Source organism: Salvelinus namaycush, unplaced genomic scaffold, assembly GCF_016432855.1.
Source record: "Salvelinus namaycush isolate Seneca unplaced genomic scaffold, SaNama_1.0 Scaffold567, whole genome shotgun sequence".
Classification (NCBI taxonomy): domain Eukaryota; kingdom Metazoa; phylum Chordata; class Actinopteri; order Salmoniformes; family Salmonidae; genus Salvelinus; species Salvelinus namaycush.
Window position 1 is genome coordinate 86,566 of NW_024061272.1, and position 17,758 is coordinate 104,323.

Here is a 17,758-nt window from a genome sequence, read left to right on the forward strand (position 1 = left end):
TGGTAATTAGGGTGAGTGTAGCTGTTTGTTTAAAAAGCAGGGAGGGAGCTGAGGACAGGCAGACCGACAGACAGAGAGGCTAACTGCAGCTTTTCACACATAGACAAGAAGGTACACAGAGTTAATGTGGCGTGTCTCTATCAGGGTGCAGCTGATCTCAATCAGTGGAGAGAACAGGCTGATGCCTTGCTGAACTACATTCTCTGGATGCGTGTGCGTGTGTGTGAGGCTTTGGTGTTGTAGAGTTCGTTAAAAATGCAATTACAACTATTTATTTCACAACACTTTTTCACATGCTGACCAGACCGCTCGCACGCATGTTGATTTTGTCCCCCCACACCAGACGGGATCAGGACACGCATGTTGATTTTGTCCCCCCACACCAGACGGGATCAGGACACGCAGGTTGAAATATCAAAACCATCTCTGAACCAACTATATTCATTTGGGGACAGGTCGAAAAGCATTCAACGTTCATGACAATTTAGCTAGCTAGCTTGCTGTTGCTAGTGAATTTGTCCTGGGATATAAACATTGTGTTGTTATTTTTCCTGAAATGCACAAAGTCCTCTACTCCGACAATTAATTCACAGATAAAAGGGTAAAAGTTTCTAGTAATCGCTCCTCCTTCAGGCTTCTTCTTCTTTGGACTTTATATGGCGGTTGGCAACCAACTTTAAGGTGCATTACCACTACCAACTGGACTGGAGTGTGGCCCTCAGTTCATCTTTCAATCACCCACGTGGGTATATGCTCCTAAAAACCAATGAGGAGATGGGAGAGGGAGGACTTGCAGCGCGTCAATCGTCACAAATAGAACCAACTTCTATTTTAGCGCCTGGCTACGCAGACATGCGCGAGCCCCGTACGGTGCAATGATTGAATAGCATGTATGTGTACATTTATTTTGCAAGGCTCGTGCACGTGGTCAGCATGTCACTGACGCCTGATCTAACCCATTACACATAGAGCATCTATACAGGAGGAAGAATGTCATTCTTAATTCCCTTATGCTGCCCTCCAACTCTCCACTGTAAATATGAAGCTGTCCGTTCCATCAGTCGGCTGGTGGAGCTTGTTAAGAACGGAGTAGAGAATGACAGACAGGCAGCTCAGAGTCTCAGTGCAGATTATGCTGTTTGGCAGTTTAGCTGCAGAGGTAATCCCAGAACCGACCAATTACACAATGTGGGAGCATTGCCATAACATAGTCCTGTGTGTGCGTGTGAATTTGTGAGGCGGTATGGATAAGGGGTGATTTGCACATAAATGGAAACTCTCCTGCTGGTTAGACTGAACCTTCTGAATGTTAATGAATGTTTCCCCTACCTGTGTTTGACTATGTACGATGCTATATGGATTCATATTTCCTGAGGCATCTGACTCGTCGTTTTGCTGCAACATTGTTTTTAGTCTGACTCACACTCTAGATTTGTACTTAGCTGGCCTACTGGTTCTAGTGCAGGTCATGCGTAATATCACTCATATCATAGTTGTCTGCCCACTATTTCTTAATTAAAACAACAACTAAAAGCTATATTGATGGCTTTTTTTGTTGTCAGTTTTTGCTCATATTAAATGTACTTTCTATTGAAAGCCATGATTTCATAATCACGTATCTCATGGATTCTGTATGCAGCTGAAATGCCTTGTTATGTGCACAGATTGGGTCAACCAACTTATTTTCCCACGCTGTAGTTCTACTTCACAGATTATGTTTTGTCTTAGCCTTCACAGTGATGTGTTTGATAAGCTTGTATCCACCTTCCTGCTTGTGTGTGTATGTGTGTTAACCTACCTTTCCCCACCTCCATGCTGATCAGGCTGCCTGTCCAATAGGAACCAGTGATATTTCCCTCTGAGCCACCTGGTGAACTTTCCTATTCCTTCTCATTATGATATTTCTACTCCGTGCTTCTGCATTTGTTACAGTAGTTAGCTACACATCCCAGCCTGCCTGGAAATGCCACAGGAATACATGGGGGGTGAGCGTGCCTGTGTGTGTGTGTGCGCGTGTGTCTGTGTGTGTCTTTGTGTGTACCTGTGTGTGTGTGTGTGCACGTGTGCCTGTGTGTGTGTGTGTACGCGTGTCTGCGCGTGTGTGCCTCTGTGTGTGTGTGTGTGTGTGTGTGTGTGTGTGTGTGTGTGTGTGTGTGTGTGTGTGTGTGCGCGCGCGCGTGTGTGTGTCTGCCTGTGTGAGCAGTTGTTGGCATGCGTGCCTATTATGCTCGACGATTACCAGGAAATACAATGTAATAAAATAAGACCGTTCTGTAATCCGTCGGCAGGAAGCAAAGGTGTGAGTTTGACTATCCCCGCTCTGCCTTTCTTCCTGTCTATTTCCACTCTGTCTTTTCCCTGAGGTCTTGCTGTGTGTGGTATGTTGTGTCTGTGTGCAGTGCGCATTTGTGTTTGTTTGGTAGTGTTTGCGTATGCTTGTGTGTCAGTGTTGCTCTGTAGCGTCTCTCTAGTGTCTCTCTTACCTGCACATGTTTGTGTGACTCACAGGTAGTACAGGAAGAGAATAGTGTGAGAATAGGACACTCCGCTCCATCATATGGGGAGGTTGGTTAGAGAGAGAGGTTCGAGTGTTAGGCCTGGGGAGGAGAACAGGGGAATAGAGAGAAGTCTATAAACCCACTGGTCTTTATGATTGGGGATATCTCACTCATCGGGGATGACATGCTCATTCATTTACCCTCCTGAACCTAGCTCCCTTTTGTCTGATGATTCTAACTGAATTCTTCCGCTGCTTTGTCATTCGCTAGATACTTCAGTCTGAGACTGCTGTCGTTGAAGTCGTTTCTGGTGACGTCAAATTGAGGGGTGTTGTACAAAACAAAGTCATCGGAGTTTGGATCGTCTCTAACCAATTGGAGTATCAAAGCCAATGACGTATTTTCAAAACTCCGCTTTATCCACGTGTGTTCTGGCTCTGGTTAGAATGTGTTTTCATTCTAGAAATCGTTGGGGAGGGACTCAAATCCAGACTCACTGTGGAAAAGAAACATTCACGGCATGACGTTTGGCTGGGACATTGAGTTTGGGTAGCTCCCTCTACTCAGCAGGCAGATGGCATCAGGGCCATTTCAAGGCAGAGCTGTGCGTGTGTGTGTGCGTGCGTGCCGAACCCCTCAGATACAGCTCTGAGTCCATCCCACGCTGTCTTCAAAACCACAAATGTCTAGGGGTGTGTGGAGCTTAAACCCAATGTCTAGTTCTACCTGGTATTTTTCACTGCTCCTGAGACTGCAATATGGAAGCTGAGAGGATTCAGGTTGAATAGAAACACGAAAATGTTAGAAGATCCAGGTTGAATATAAGCACGAAACTCATCCCTAGTGGACCAGTCAAGACGGAGTAAACAGTCTGCAATAGTTTTTAAAAGCCAGTAGAAGAGAGTGGATGGATTGAGGGCTGTCTGAGGTACTATACTATACTGCACCTGTACATAGCCCATCTGTAAATAGCCCATCCAACTACCTCATCCCCATACTGTATTTATTTATTTATCTTGCTCCTTTGCACCTCAGTATCTCTACTTGCACATTCATCTTCTGCACATCTACCATTCCAGTGTTTAATTGCTATATTGTAATTATGGCCTATTTATTGCCTTACCTCCCTTATCTTACCTCATTTGCACACACTGTATATAGACTTTTTCTACTTTTTTTGACTGTATGTTTGTTTATTCCATGTATAACTCTGTGTTGTTGTATGTGTCGAACTGCTTTGCTTTATCTTGGCCAGGTCGCAGTTGTAAATGAGAACTTGTTCTCAACTAGCCTACTTGGTTAAATAAAGGTGAAATAAAATAAATAGAAAAACTAGGGAGGGAAACTGGGAGGTGGTGAAAGCACAATTGAATTCGTATTCTTATATTTGGGTTTAGACAAGTCTCAAATCAAATTATTCACATGTGCCGAATACAACAGGCCTTACTGACCTTACTGTGAAGTGCTTACTTACAAGCCCCTAACCAACAATGCAGTTGAAAAAATATGAATAAGAATAAGATATAAAAGGAACAAGTAATTTAAGAGCAGCAGTAAAATAACAATAGCGAGACTATGTACAGGGGTACTGGTACAGAGTCAATGTGCGGGGGCGTGGCCCTGATGCCAGTTGCCCTAAGTCGTGAGTTTACCTTGTGACGTTAGACTCTTGAGATCAAATGTGGTGTTCCACAGGATCAATTCCTGGACCTCTATTCTAATTTACATTAATGATCTTTACAAAATAAATGCTGTGTGAAGTGACTGTTGTTATTTTGGGGCTGGATGTAGAGGTTGGGAGGTAGGGCTTAGTGTCTGTTCAGGGGTTTTGACTAGGTGGTATACAGCTCCAACCGGAAGTGACTTTTTCGTAGCAGGTTAGGAGAATTAACGAAGCAGGTTAGGAGAATTAACGAAGCAGGTTGGGAGAATTAACGAAGCCGGTTAGGAGAATTAACGAAGCCGGTTAGGAGAATTAACGAAGCCGGTTAGGAGAATTAACGAAGCAGGTTAGGAGAAGTAACGAAGCAGGTTGGGAGAATTAACGAAGCCGGTTGGGAGAATTAACGAAGCCGGTTGGGAGAATTAACGAAGCAGGTTGGGAGAATTAACGAAGCCGATTGGGAGAATTAACGAAGCCGGTTGGGAGAATTAACGAAGCCGGTTGGGAGAATTAACGAAGCCGGTTGGGAGAATTAACGAAGCAGGTTGGGAGAATTAACGAAGCAGGTTGGGAGAATTAACGAAGCCGGTTGGGAGAATTAACGAAGCCGGTTGGGAGAATTAACGAAGCCGGTTGGGAGAATTAACAAAGCCGGTTGGGAGAATTAACGAAGCCGGTTGGGAGAATTAACGAAGCCGGTTGGGAGAATTAACGAAGCCGGTTGGGAGAATTAACGAAGCCGGTTAGGAGAATTAACGAAGCCGGTTAGGAGAATTAACGAAGCCGGTTAGGAGAATTAACGAAGCCGGTTAGGAGAATTAACGAAGCAGGTTAGGAGAATTAACGAAGCCGGTTGGGGGAATTAACGAAGCCGGTTGGGAGAATTAACGAAGCCGGTTGAGAGAATTAACGAAGCAGGTTGGGAGAATTAACGAAGCCGGTTGGGAGAATTAACGAAGCCGGTTGGGAGAATTAACGAAGCCGGTTAGGAGAATTAACGAAGCAGGTTGGGAGAAGTAACGTAGCAGGTTGGGAGAAGTAACGTAGCAGGTTGGGAGAAGTAACGTAGCAGGTTGGAGAAGTAATGAAGCAGGTTGGGAGAAGTAACGAAGCAGGTTGGGAGGTAGCGTAGCAGATTTGGAGAAGTAACGTAGCAGGTTGGGAGAAGTAACATAGCAGGTTGGGAGAAGTAACGTAGCAGGTTGGGAGAAGTAACGTAGCAGGTTGGGAGAAGTAACGTAGCAGGTTGGGAGAAGTAACGTATCAGGTTGGGAGAAGTAACGTAGCAGGTTGGGAGAATTAACGTAGCAGGTTTGGTTTAGAGTACCACTGCTGTAAAATAAATCTGTTCTGAGCAGAGTTCAGACCTTGTTTTCCAGCTAACTGTTTCGCAAGTTAGATGTTAAATAAATACAATAAAACATGTCATTGAGTTTTGAGCAAATATAAACCTATGGGAATATAAAGCTAGGAATAGTTCTGTGGTTATAGTGCCGGTAGTTAAATATGGCACTATAACCTCTGAACTCAAATAATATAATTCTGTGGTGCTATAGTCATTTAACAGGTTAATTTAACAGGTGGTGCTATAGTCGTTTAACATGTGGTGCTATAGTCATTTAACAGGTGGTGCCTTAGTCGTTTAACAGGTGGTGCTATAGTCGTTTAACATGTGAACAGGTGGTGCTATAGTCATTTAACAGGTGGTGCTATAGTCATTTAACAGGTTCATTTAACAGGTGGTGCTATAGTCGTTTAACAGGTGGTGCTATAGTCATTTAACAGGTGGTGCCTTAGTCGTTTAACAGGTGGTGCTATAGTCGTTTAACATGTGAACAGGTGGCGCTATAGTCGTTTAACAGGTGGCGCTATAGTCATTTAACAGGTGGCGCTATAGTCATTTAACAGGTGGCGCTATAGTCATTTAACAGGTGGCGCTATAGTCATTTAACAGGTGGCGCTATAGTCATTTAACAGGTGGCGCTATAGTCATTTAACAGGTGGTGCTATAGTCATTTAACAGGTTCATTTAACAGGTGGTGCTGTAGTCATTTAACAGGTGGTGCTATAATAATTTAACAGGTGGCGCTATAGTCATTTAACCTTGGTGGCGATATATGCATGTAACAGGTGGTGCTATAGTCATTTAACAGGTGGTGCTATAGTCATTTAACAGGTGGTGCTATAGTCATTTAACAGCTGGTGCTATAGTCATTTAACAGGTGGTGCTATAGTCATTGGACAGGTGGTGCTATAGTCATTGGACAGGTGGTGCTATAGTCATTGGACAGGTGGTGCTATAGTCATTGGACAGGTGGTGCTATAGTCATTTAACAGGTGGTGCTATAGTCATTTAACCTTGGTGGCGATATAATCATTTAACAGGTGGCGCTATAGTTATTTAACCTTGGTGGCGATATAATCATGTAACAGGTGGTGCTATAGTCATTTAACAGGTGGTGCTATAGTCATTTAACAGGTGGTGCTATAGTCATTTAACAGGTGGTGCTATAGTCATTGAACAGGTGGTGCTATAGTCATTGAACAGGTGGTGCTATAGTCATTTAACAGGTGGTGCTATAGTCATTGAACAGGTGGTGCCTTAGTCGTTTAACAGGTGGTGCTATAGTCGTTTAACATGTGAACAGGTGGTGCTATAGTCATTTAACAGGTGGTGCTATAGTCATTTAACAGGTTCATTTAACAGGTGGTGCTATAGTCGTTTAACAGGTGGTGCTATAGTCATTTAACAGGTGGTGCCTTAGTCGTTTAACAGGTGGTGCTATAGTCGTTTAACATGTGAACAGGTGGCGCTATAGTCGTTTAACAGGTGGCGCTATAGTCATTTAACAGGTGGCGCTATAGTCATTTAACAGGTGGCGCTATAGTCATTTAACAGGTGGCGCTATAGTCATTTAACAGGTGGCGCTATAGTCATTTAACAGGTGGCGCTATAGTCATTTAACAGGTGGTGCTATAGTCATTTAACAGGTTCATTTAACAGGTGGTGCTATAGTCATTTAACAGGTGGCGCTATAGTCATTTAACAGGTGGCGCTATAGTCATTTAACAGGTGGCGCTATAGTCATTTAACAGGTGGTGCTATAGTCATTTAACAGGTTCATTTAACAGGTGGTGCTATAGTCATTTAACAGGTGGTGCTATAATAATTTAACAGGTGGCGCTATAGTCATTTAACCTTGGTGGCGATATATGCATGTAACAGGTGGTGCTATAGTCATTTAACAGGTGGTGCTATAGTCATTTAACAGGTGGTGCTATAGTCATTTAACAGGTGGTGCTATAGTCATTTAACAGGTGGTGCTATAGTCATTGGACAGGTGGTGCTATAGTCATTGGACAGGTGGTGCTATAGTCATTGGACAGGTGGTGCTATAGTCATTTAACAGGTGGTGCTATAGTCATTTAACCTTGGTGGCGATATAATCATTTAACAGGTGGCGCTATAGTTATTTAACCTTGGTGGCGATATAATCATGTAACAGGTGGTGCTATAGTCATTTAACAGGTGGTGCTATAGTCATTTAACAGGTGGTGCTATAGTCATTGAACAGGTGGTGCTATAGTCATTGAACAGGTGGTGCTATAGTCATTGAACAGGTGGTGCTATAGTCATTGAACAGGTGGTGCTATAGTCATTGAACAGGTGGTGCTATAGTCATTGAACAGGTGGTGCTATAGTCATTGAACATTGAACAGGTGGTGCTATAGTCATTGAACAGGTGGTGCTATAGTCATTTAACAGGTGGTGCTATAGTCATTTAACAGGTGGTGCTATAGTCATTTATGATCTAATATTGAAAACCACCATCTCTGTGCAGATCAGTAGTGGTGTGTGGGTAAAATCATTGGGGAAGCCAAGCCAGGAAAAAAAAAAAGACATATTACAATTTGTGTTAATAATAATTGTGTTGTTTGCTCTATAACCTATTTGTTCATACGCCTTGACACCGTGATATATAGGCCTAAGGCTGAGACAATAAGAAGACACAGTGGCAGAATAAATTCAACCACACCTTGGTTTCATCACAAAACCAGAGAGCAACCTCTGTTCTGTGAAGTTATTTGTTGTTGTTCTAGGCTACCTGGTCAAAATGCTTCCTCGCTATCCTAAATTCCTTTTATGGGCAATGATGAGCCAGCTAGCTAGTTAACATTAGTCTTCTACGTCTATCTACTTCCATTCTCTCAGGCCAGGGGCACAATGTATGAATTGATGGTTGGATCAGAATTGCTGTTATAATCATTGGCCAGTATGGAGAATTAAGTAAAACCACAAATCCAAATACCTACCTCCATCCATGGCTAATTTAGGAAAGGGACAATTCCCTTGACACTTTTTTTTACTCGCTAGCTTCCCTTGTGTTCAATGCTACGGGAGGCAACAATGTCATACTCTTTCTGACCAGACAGCCTCAGAAAAATGGCCTAGAGACAGAGGGGCACAGTTGTGCTCACTCAGATGCTTTTTCCGGTGAGATTCATTCAACCTCTTGCGAATTGAAGGAAAATTATGAAACACAGAAACTGAAGATTTTTTTTTTTTATTATTATTTTTTTGTCCATTTCTTTTACGTAAGCCTGCCTTCCCTTGGCATCCATGAATACACACCACTGGTGCAGATTAACAACCTACACCACACAATGCAAGTGATGACAAACCATGCAGCCATAAAGATGAAGATATTAAATATATTGTATCCCCTCTACTTCCATTCATATTGTATTGGCAGAAACTTTACCTTTCCATAAATTGATTAATCCATTCACCACCTCTCTCCTTATCCCCCGTCCCCCCCCCATCTCTCTCAAAGTCCTATGTAAGCATTTTCTTAATGAAAGACAGTGGCCTCCCCTGGCCCGTGCTGACAGAGAGAGAGAGAGATCAGTGTTCTCATCCTCAGACTAGGCTGTAGAGGTGGCTAGCTGCCACAGAAGTAGAGTTACAGTTAAAGAACAGAGTAGAGCAGAGGACGGAGGCTAGGGGCTCTGTGGATCTAATGTAATCCAGGGAGTTGAAGCCGGTTGGCTGCTTGAGAGGGGGTGGACGACAGGGCAGCTGGTTGCTATTTTTTCCCCTCTCCACTCTCCCCCCTACCATCTTTCCCTTCCTCCTTGGTGCTGATGTGAGACCAGCTCTGCCCACACGTTCAGACCCAGCCTACTGATGGAGGTAGTTTCACTGCAGCTTCGATCTGCTGCCTGCTGGCACAACTGTAAAACTCTCCCAGTGTAAAACTCTCCCAGTGTAAAACTCTCCCAGTGTAAAACTCTCCCAGTGTAAAACTCTCCCAGTGTAAAACTCTCCCAGTGTAAAACTCTCCCAGTGTAAAAACATTTGTTTTCAGCGTTTTGTTGTTTACCATTAGGCCTAGCTACAGTAACTCTGAGAGAGTGTACTGCGCCATTCATGGACAAAACCCCCCCACCAAAACATACACAATAAAACAAACAGGGGAACGGGAACTGGTTAGTGCACTTGTTTTGCTATTCCGTTATTCTGATCGCGACCATCGTTGTGTTCCGATCATGACTTAGACTGCTAAGAAATAGTCCTATAGCACAGTTGTCTCTGCGTTAGATATGATCGTTTCTCCAAAGTATTAGAGATCCATTCTGATCAAACAGCGCAGTAGTTCTATGTTCCATATGAAGTATGGATGCCAATGTGAGTCTCATGTTTCATTTGCAATAACCCGTCTGCATCAGGAACTAAACTGAACTACAGAATCACATAAAGGCTTTAACAAGCTACGGAGAAGGTAAATGGAAATCTATGTTTTCTTGAAGAACTGACATTCTCATTATTTTCATAAGGTGTTTGAACAAGTAGGGCTAGCTTATTGTACCTGTTTGTGTTTTTAGTTGACGTCTACAGTGGGACTTGCAAAGGCATGTGCAGACACGCACGAACACACGCACACGCATACACTGAGGCCCAGTGCAGTGCTGAGTCATCAGCACCTCTTTTGAAGTGTGGCGTCATTGACAGTGGGCTCAGGGAGGTGTGGGATTCTGCTGCTGCTCTCCTGTGGATCAACTCTCATACATCTCATGCAAAGTTTCTTTGCTCCCCTCTACCCCCCCATCCGTTGATGATGATGTTTGTGTTTATATCTCTCCGTTGACCATCCAGAGAGAAGTGGACGAGGTAATCATAAGATACAAATGTGCTCAGTCTGTGGTCCTGTGTGGATATATTCACAGACATAGAGTACATCTCACCATCTCCCTGTGAGTTTGTCTGAGGAAAATACAAACGTGCACACACACACGCACATACGCCCTCCGACTGAGGGGTGGAAAGGGGAGGTGCAACCTTTCATGGCGAATAAAGCATACATTTTAATGAGCATGTGCATACCAGACTTCACACAATGTTCTAAATCACCTTATACTGGGTTACAGCAGCCGCTGGTGTTATTTCCAAAAATCCAATTATATTTCTCTCTATTCTTCCCTATCGCTATTCATGTGATACCGTTGATAACCTTTGCGAACAGTCTGAGGCTATGCCGAACTTAATCATTGTATAGTTCCTCTTGAAAGGCCATTTCTCACAATGAAGTGCTTTCATAGCTGACTAGCAGATAATGGGCAAGTCCCCTGATCTTCTCTCTCTGACAGAGATATTGTATAATGTAACCAGGGTCAGGTCAGTAGAGATCATTGGAATTGGGTGTACTTTCATTGTTGCTATTTCTATTGTCCAACCCCGCTACTTCTGTAGATTGTATGATTTTGACAGCTTCCCCAGTTGGCATTGGTAAGCTTGGTGAAAGTTTGTAAGCTTTGAATTCATGAGCCAGCTGTTAAGCGCGATGGATTGAGAGAAGGATGGATGGATGGATAGAGAGAGAGAGGAGGATAATTACATTGACGATAATTGAGCAATCAGGTGGCATCATCAGAAGCTCCCCTCCTCTCCTCTGGATGTGTGCCAACAACTGTATTCCTGTAATCTGTTCACCTTAACGCTGTGTTTAATTCACTTTCATCTAACTGCTGCCAGCTTTACGCCAGCCCTGCTGGTGGGACAGACACCTCAGAGGTAGGTTTGGGCGGTATACCGTTTATCAGGGTATTTGGAAATAGCCACGGGATGGTCAATACCATTGAAAATACTGTCAATACCATTGAAAATATTTATTTGACAAATTTGATTTTTTTCTACATTTGAATATTTATAGAGACTTTGACGTTGCCACGAGCAGCACCACAGATATTGAGATGAGCGAGATGCAAGACTTTGCTCTCACAAAGTCACACACAGTATCTGCGTATGTGCACGGGTTCACTTCACACTTCACAGTTGAGCTTTGTGCGTCAACACTCTTAGTTGTTGCGGAAATTGACTGTTTACTTTCTGCATCTACGTCATATAGCTGAGTCTACCTTTATAAATAGCTGCAGTCAACTTGTGTAATTTAATTCTTCATTTCACCTTTCACATAATACTTCATTATGAATCGAACCGGTAGTCCCCAGTCACATGGTATTTGTTTACAAGCACACAACGGCGAGAGACCAGAGCCTTGTGAGTCTCTCACTGTTGTGCAGCACACACCAGGTGATCTAGTTACAGCATGGAAATCACAACTAAATGTTTGCCAGCTAGATGTATTATAACTATTAAGTGAACTGTCTAAAATGTGCTAAATGCTCTGCAGTCGTTCATTTGGTTTGCTAACATAGTAGCTAGTTATCTACAGTAGCTAAGTGGTTAGCTTCTCGCAATCAAGCTCCTCTTGGTAACAGCAGAGAATCCCCTCCTGGATCAACAGCATTGCTGTCTCATATTTGTTTTGTGCGTGCAGAAAACTGAGTAGCAATTTGTAGTTACTTGTATAACTTTATTAGCTGGGATGTCTGCAAATAGTGTATATAAGAGACTATATGAAATGTTTGCATGTGTTTGTTAGCATTTAGTTAGCATTTGCTATGGGATTTAATATGTAGTTGTTAACATTGCTAACTTTCGGATTGAAAATAGTGAACCTTGCGTTCAGTGCCGGTATTACCGAATATCCCGGGATGACACAAGGTCAGTATAACAATCTGGACACCGCCCAAGCCTACTCAGAGAAAACGCTAACTGGGTCCTGTTCAAGAGGCAAGCAACGGGTAAAAAACAACTACTAAAACAGCTAAAAACACAAACCTGAAACATAATTTTTGTTTTCTGTTGTACTGTTTGTACAAAGAGAGGGAGAGAGAGAGGGGAGAAAGAGGTGGAGATGTACCAGAGGTAGTATGTGATGATGTGGTGTCCTATAGGGCGCAGTATGATGACAAGACCCTCTGGTCTCAGTCTAAGGTGTGTGTGGTGTGTGACTCACACAGACTAGAGACTAGAAAGAGCAGGCCTCGTTCCCTCCCAGGCACACAGCTTGTTATGCCTGTCTCCCTGGGTCCACAGAACACTGCATCATCTAGCCATTTGCTCTTCTTTCACTCCGACTCCCTGTAGAGACTGAGCAGGGGAATCTGCTGTTCTTTTCTTCTCTCTCTTTCCCGCTCTCTTTCTCTCGCCCCTCTTCTGTTTCCACAGGTATGAGTTTGATGAGCCGTGAATGTAATTATGAATCTCTATTAGAAGCTGTTCTCTCTTTCCAGTGTTATTGCTGTGATTGGAACATCACATCGTTATTGTGAAGGTTGCGCAAAATGTGAGTTTGTTAGTGTGTCTAATTTTCTATTTCTAGTGCTGTTTTGTCTTGTGAATGATACCCGGACCCGTAGGGATGGACTCATAGATAAGTCATAGAAATTAAAGTTGTAAGATGTGCTTGTTACGGGGGTGTAAAGATGAGAGCTAGTTGTTAATGTGGGCACTTTATTTCCTGAGAGAGCCAAGCTGCCAGCCATAGAAAGATGGTGATGAGGAGAGTTGGAAGGAGAGTGTATATATATATATATATATATAGATATATATATTTTTTTGGGGCGTCTGGACTCACACTTAAATGCACACAAACACCCCTTGACACCAGTGTAACCTCACTGTGATCAGCCGTTATAGAGTGGAGTGTCCGAGGCCTTAGTCTCACCCCTCTGGCAGTGACCTGATGATTCAGTGAGCTGTGTGCGTGCGCTCCTGGAACAGCTTATCCAGGAGACAGAGGAGGAGAATAAGGGCCATACATCATCCCCCTGACGACCTGTCTGTCCCTCACTGCTCCGTCAGCACTTTCTGGGTCGCTCTGCTCTGCCTCTATAGTCACACTGCAGGCCCCCTTCTGATATTACACTGACCTTCCCTGCCACACAGCACTGTGTGTGTGCATCACAGCCATTAAACAGGCAGGAAAAGGAAAAGTTCTATGTGGGTCCCTCAAGGGGTCCTGCAAGGATCCATGTTGGGCCCACTTTACTTTTGACTTGCCCTCTGTATGTCTGAATGTAAAAGGCTCTGGTACATACTAGTGCACTCGGCCTATATAGTGAGGTAGACTGGCATTTCATATGTAATCTGGATGTTATTATACTCTGTTGGAACAATGACTCTAAATCCTCCACTGCAGCACAACCCATCAGTGGAAGTGTGAATATTGCCCTGGACGTCTTGTCTTTAAGTTATACATGAGATTCATGGACTATTGCATTGGGGGAACCAAAGCAAACTAGAACCAGGCATCACACAGTATCTCTGGGATCAAATCTGCCCACCACACTCCTGGTGAGAGATTCTGCATTGATGAGATCCGCATTGCCATGGAAACACTCTATTTTTATTTATAGTGTAATCATCTACATTCATTTAAATGGGATGTTTTGAGAGAGATTGGACCAGCTCAGACAGACCCAGTGGTGATGGTGAATGTATGCTATTGTTGAAAGTTAGTATAAATGATATATATTCACATATGAACTCAGAGAGCAACACACACACTTTGATAATACTTTATTTGGATCCACAATGAAACATTGTGAAAGCAAAGGGATTTGGATAGTTTAGGAACCCTGTCTGTGGTTTGGATCTGTGGTTTGGTGTGTGTTTCAGTGTCTGTGTACACTTCAATGTGCCGTGTATCTGAGTGGCTGTGTGTTGAAGTGACGTGTAAGGGTGGGGGAAGGAGTGTGTGTGATGTGTTAGTCAGGAGCTAACTAATCACTGATCTGAGAGCAGCAGGTCCCAACTGGACAACACCAGGGTGATTAGATTTAATGTATCAGCTCTGTTACCTCTGGCTGGCTGGTTCAGCAGAGCTGGCCCTAACCTGATTTCATATTGTCACATCTGCCAGGTGTGTGTGTGTGCGTGTGCACATGTTCTTGTGTGCGCAAGTGGGGGGTGGGGAGAGGTGGGGAATGGGAGGAGAGGTGACGGGAGAACAGGAAAACAGGCGAGGGAGGGAGAGTGAGGGGAACTAGAGGGAGGGAGAGTGAGGGGAACTAGAGGGAGGGAGAGTGAGGGAACTAGAGGGAAGGAGAGTGAGGGAACTAGAGGGAAGGAGAGTGAGGGACCTACAGGGAAGGAGAGTGAGGGAACTACAGGGAGGGAGAGTGAGGGACTAGAGGGAAGAAGAGTGAGGGAACTAGAGGGAGGGAGAGGGAGGGGAACTAGAGGGAGGGAGAGTGAGGGGAACTAGAGGGAGGGAGAGTGAGGGAACTAGAGGGAGGGAGAGTGAGGGAACTAGAGGGAGGGAGAGTGAGGGGACTAGAGGGAGGGAGAGTGAGGGGAACTAGAGGGAGGGAGAGTGAGGGGAACTAGAGGGAGGGAGAGTGAGGGGAACTAGAGGGAGGGAGAGTGAGGGGAACTAGAGGGAGGGAGAGTGAGGGGAACTAGAGGGAGGGAGAGTGAGGGGAACTAGAGGGATGGAGAGTGAGGGGAACTAGAGGGATGGAGAGTGAGGGGAACTAGAGGGATGGAGAGTGAGGGGAACTAGAGGGATGGAGAGTGAGGGGAACTAGAGGGATGGAGAGTGAGGGGAACTAGAGGGATGGAGAGTGAGGGGAACTAGAGGGATGGAGAGTGAGGGGAACTAGAGGGATGGAGAGTGAGGGGAACTAGAGGGAGGGAGAGTGAGGGGAACTAGAGGGGCGAGAGTGAGGGGAACTAGAGGGGGAAGAGTGAGGGAACTAGAGGGAGGGAGAGTGAGGGAACTAGAGGGAGGGCGAGTGAGGGAACTAGAGGGAGGGAGAGTGAGGGGAACTAGAGGGAGGGAGAGTGAGGGAACTAGAGGGAGGGAGAGGGAGGGAGAGTGAGGGGAACTAGAGGGAGGGAGAGTGAGGGAACTAGAGGGAGGGAGAGTGAGGGAACTAGAGCGATGGAGAGTGAGGGAACTAGAGGGAGGGATAGAGAGTGAGGGGAACTAGAGGGAGGGATAGAGAGTGAGGGGAACTAGAGGGAGGGAGAGGGAGGGAACTAGAGGGAGGGAGAGTGAGGGAACTAGAGGGAGGGAGAGTGAGGGAACTAGAGGGAGGGAGAGTGAGGGAACTAGCGCGAGGGAGAGTGAGGGAACTAGAGGGAGGGATAGAGAGTGAGGGGAACTAGAGGGAGAGAGAGTGAGGGGAACTAGAGGGAGGGAGAGTGAGGGGAACTAGAGGGAGGGAGAGTGAGGGGAGCTAGAGGAGGGAGAGTGAGGGGAACTAGAGGGAGGGAGAGTGAGGGGGTCTAGAGGGAGGGAGAGTGAGGGGAACTAGAGGGAGGGAGAGTGAGGGGAACTAGAGGGAGGGAGAGGGAGGGGAACTAGAGGGAGGGAGAGGGAGGGAGAGTGAGGGGAACTAGAGGGAGTGAGAGTGAAGGGAACTAGAGGGAGGGAGAGTGAGGGGAACTAGAGGGATGGAGAGTGAGGGGAACTAGAGGGAGGGAGAGTGAGGGGAACTAGAGGGAAGGAGAGTGAGGGGAACTAGTGGGAGGGAGAGTGAGGGGAACTAGAGGTATGGAGAGTGAGGGGAACTAGAGGGATGGAGAGTGAGGGGAACTAGAGGGAGGGAGAGTGAGGGGAACTAGAGGGAGGGAGAGTGAGGGGAACTAGAGGGAGGGAGAGTGAGGGGAACTAGAGGAAGGGAGAGTGAGGGGAACTAGACGGATGGAGAGTGAGGGGAACTAGAGGGAGGGAGAGTGAGGGGAACTAGAGGGAGGGAGAGTGAGGGAACTAGAGGGAGGGAGGGAGGGAGAGTGAGGGAACTAGAGGGAGGGAGAGAGGGGAACTAGAGGGAGGGAGAGGGAGGGGAACTAGAGGGAGGGAGAGGGAGGGAGAGTGAGGGGAACTAGAGGGAGTGAGAGTGAAGGGAACTAGAGGGAGGGGAACTAGAGGGAGGGAGAGTGAGGGGAACTAGAGGGATGGAGAGTGAGGGGAACTAGAGGGAGGGAGAGTGAGGGGAACTAGAGGGAAGGAGAGTGAGGGGAACTAGTGGGAGGGAGAGTGAGGGGAACTAGAGGTATGGAGAGTGAGGGGAACTAGAGGGATGGAGAGTGAGGGGAACTAGAGGGAGGGAGAGTGAGGGGAACTAGAGGGAGGGAGAGTGAGGGGAACTAGAGGGAGGGAGAGTGAGGGGAACTAGAGGGAGGGAGAGTGAGGGGAACTAGAGGAAGGGAGAGTGAGGGGAACTAGACGGATGGAGAGTGAGGGGAACTAGAGGGAGGGAGAGTGAGGGGAACTAGAGGGAGGGAGAGTGAGGGAACTAGAGGGAGGGAGGGAGGGAGAGTGAGGGAACTAGAGGGAGGGAGGGAGGGAGAGTGAGGGAACTAGAGGGAGGGAGGGAGAGTGAGGGAACTAGAGGGAGGGAGGGAGGGAGAGTGAGGAAACTAGAGGGAGGGAGGGAGAGTGAGGGGAACTAGAGGGAGGGGAAATTAAAAGGGACAGTTAATGGGAAGATGGTCTCGCTGAGTCAGGTAACGGGGCTAGGGAGGGGTGAGGAAGGGGGTAAGGCGTGGCCAAGCCGAGCTGCTACTGTAGCCCTGCAGGAGTGTATATCATTACCATCCAACCACATACTGCTGATGGAGGCACCTCTTTCCAGAACAAATTTGCCAATTCTTTAAGAATGTAACTTTTTTTTTATTGTTAGAGTGAGGAGGGTGTAGAGGGAGAGAGGGGACTAAGTGTAGAGATTGAGTGTACTGCCTGCCTGGATGTCTGGCAGGGACGTTCTCAACCAATTTCATCCTGTCCATAATGTCTGTGGCCAGCCTTAATCTGCTCAAATAATAATTTTACCTTTTGTTCATAATGCATGCTAAATTAAATTGCAAATAGAAAGCGTTTCTTTCCCTCCTATCCCCATAGCCATATAAAAGGCTATTCAGAGTATTCGTTTGTATTGCATCCCAATCAGGCTGCATTGCCCCCTCCTGCTAAAACTGTATATTTTTTAATTCCTGCTTTCTCCCACTTCTGCAGTGGTCCCCTCCCTAGCAACAGTGTGCTCTTCTCTGTCTCTCTCTCTCTCTCTCTCGGTCTCTCTCTCTCTCTCTCTCTCTCTCTCTCTCGGTCTCTCTCTTTTGGTCTCTCTCCCTGTCTCTCTCTATCTGTCTCTCTCTCTCTGTCTCTGTGTGTGTCAATTTCCCTTCGTCTTCTCTCACTGACACTGCAGCAGCTGTGGAAGGATTAGTAACATTCTATTGTTA

General features: G+C 45.7%; 1 protein-coding gene across 1 annotated transcript in view; it reads left to right on the forward strand.

Moving 5' to 3' along the window:
• LOC120041872 (trafficking protein particle complex subunit 9-like) overlaps positions 1 to 17,758 on the forward strand; it is a gene marked incomplete at both ends in the record, with an annotated part of 124,542 nt that overhangs the window by 79,655 nt on the left and 27,129 nt on the right. The window lies entirely within an intron of this gene.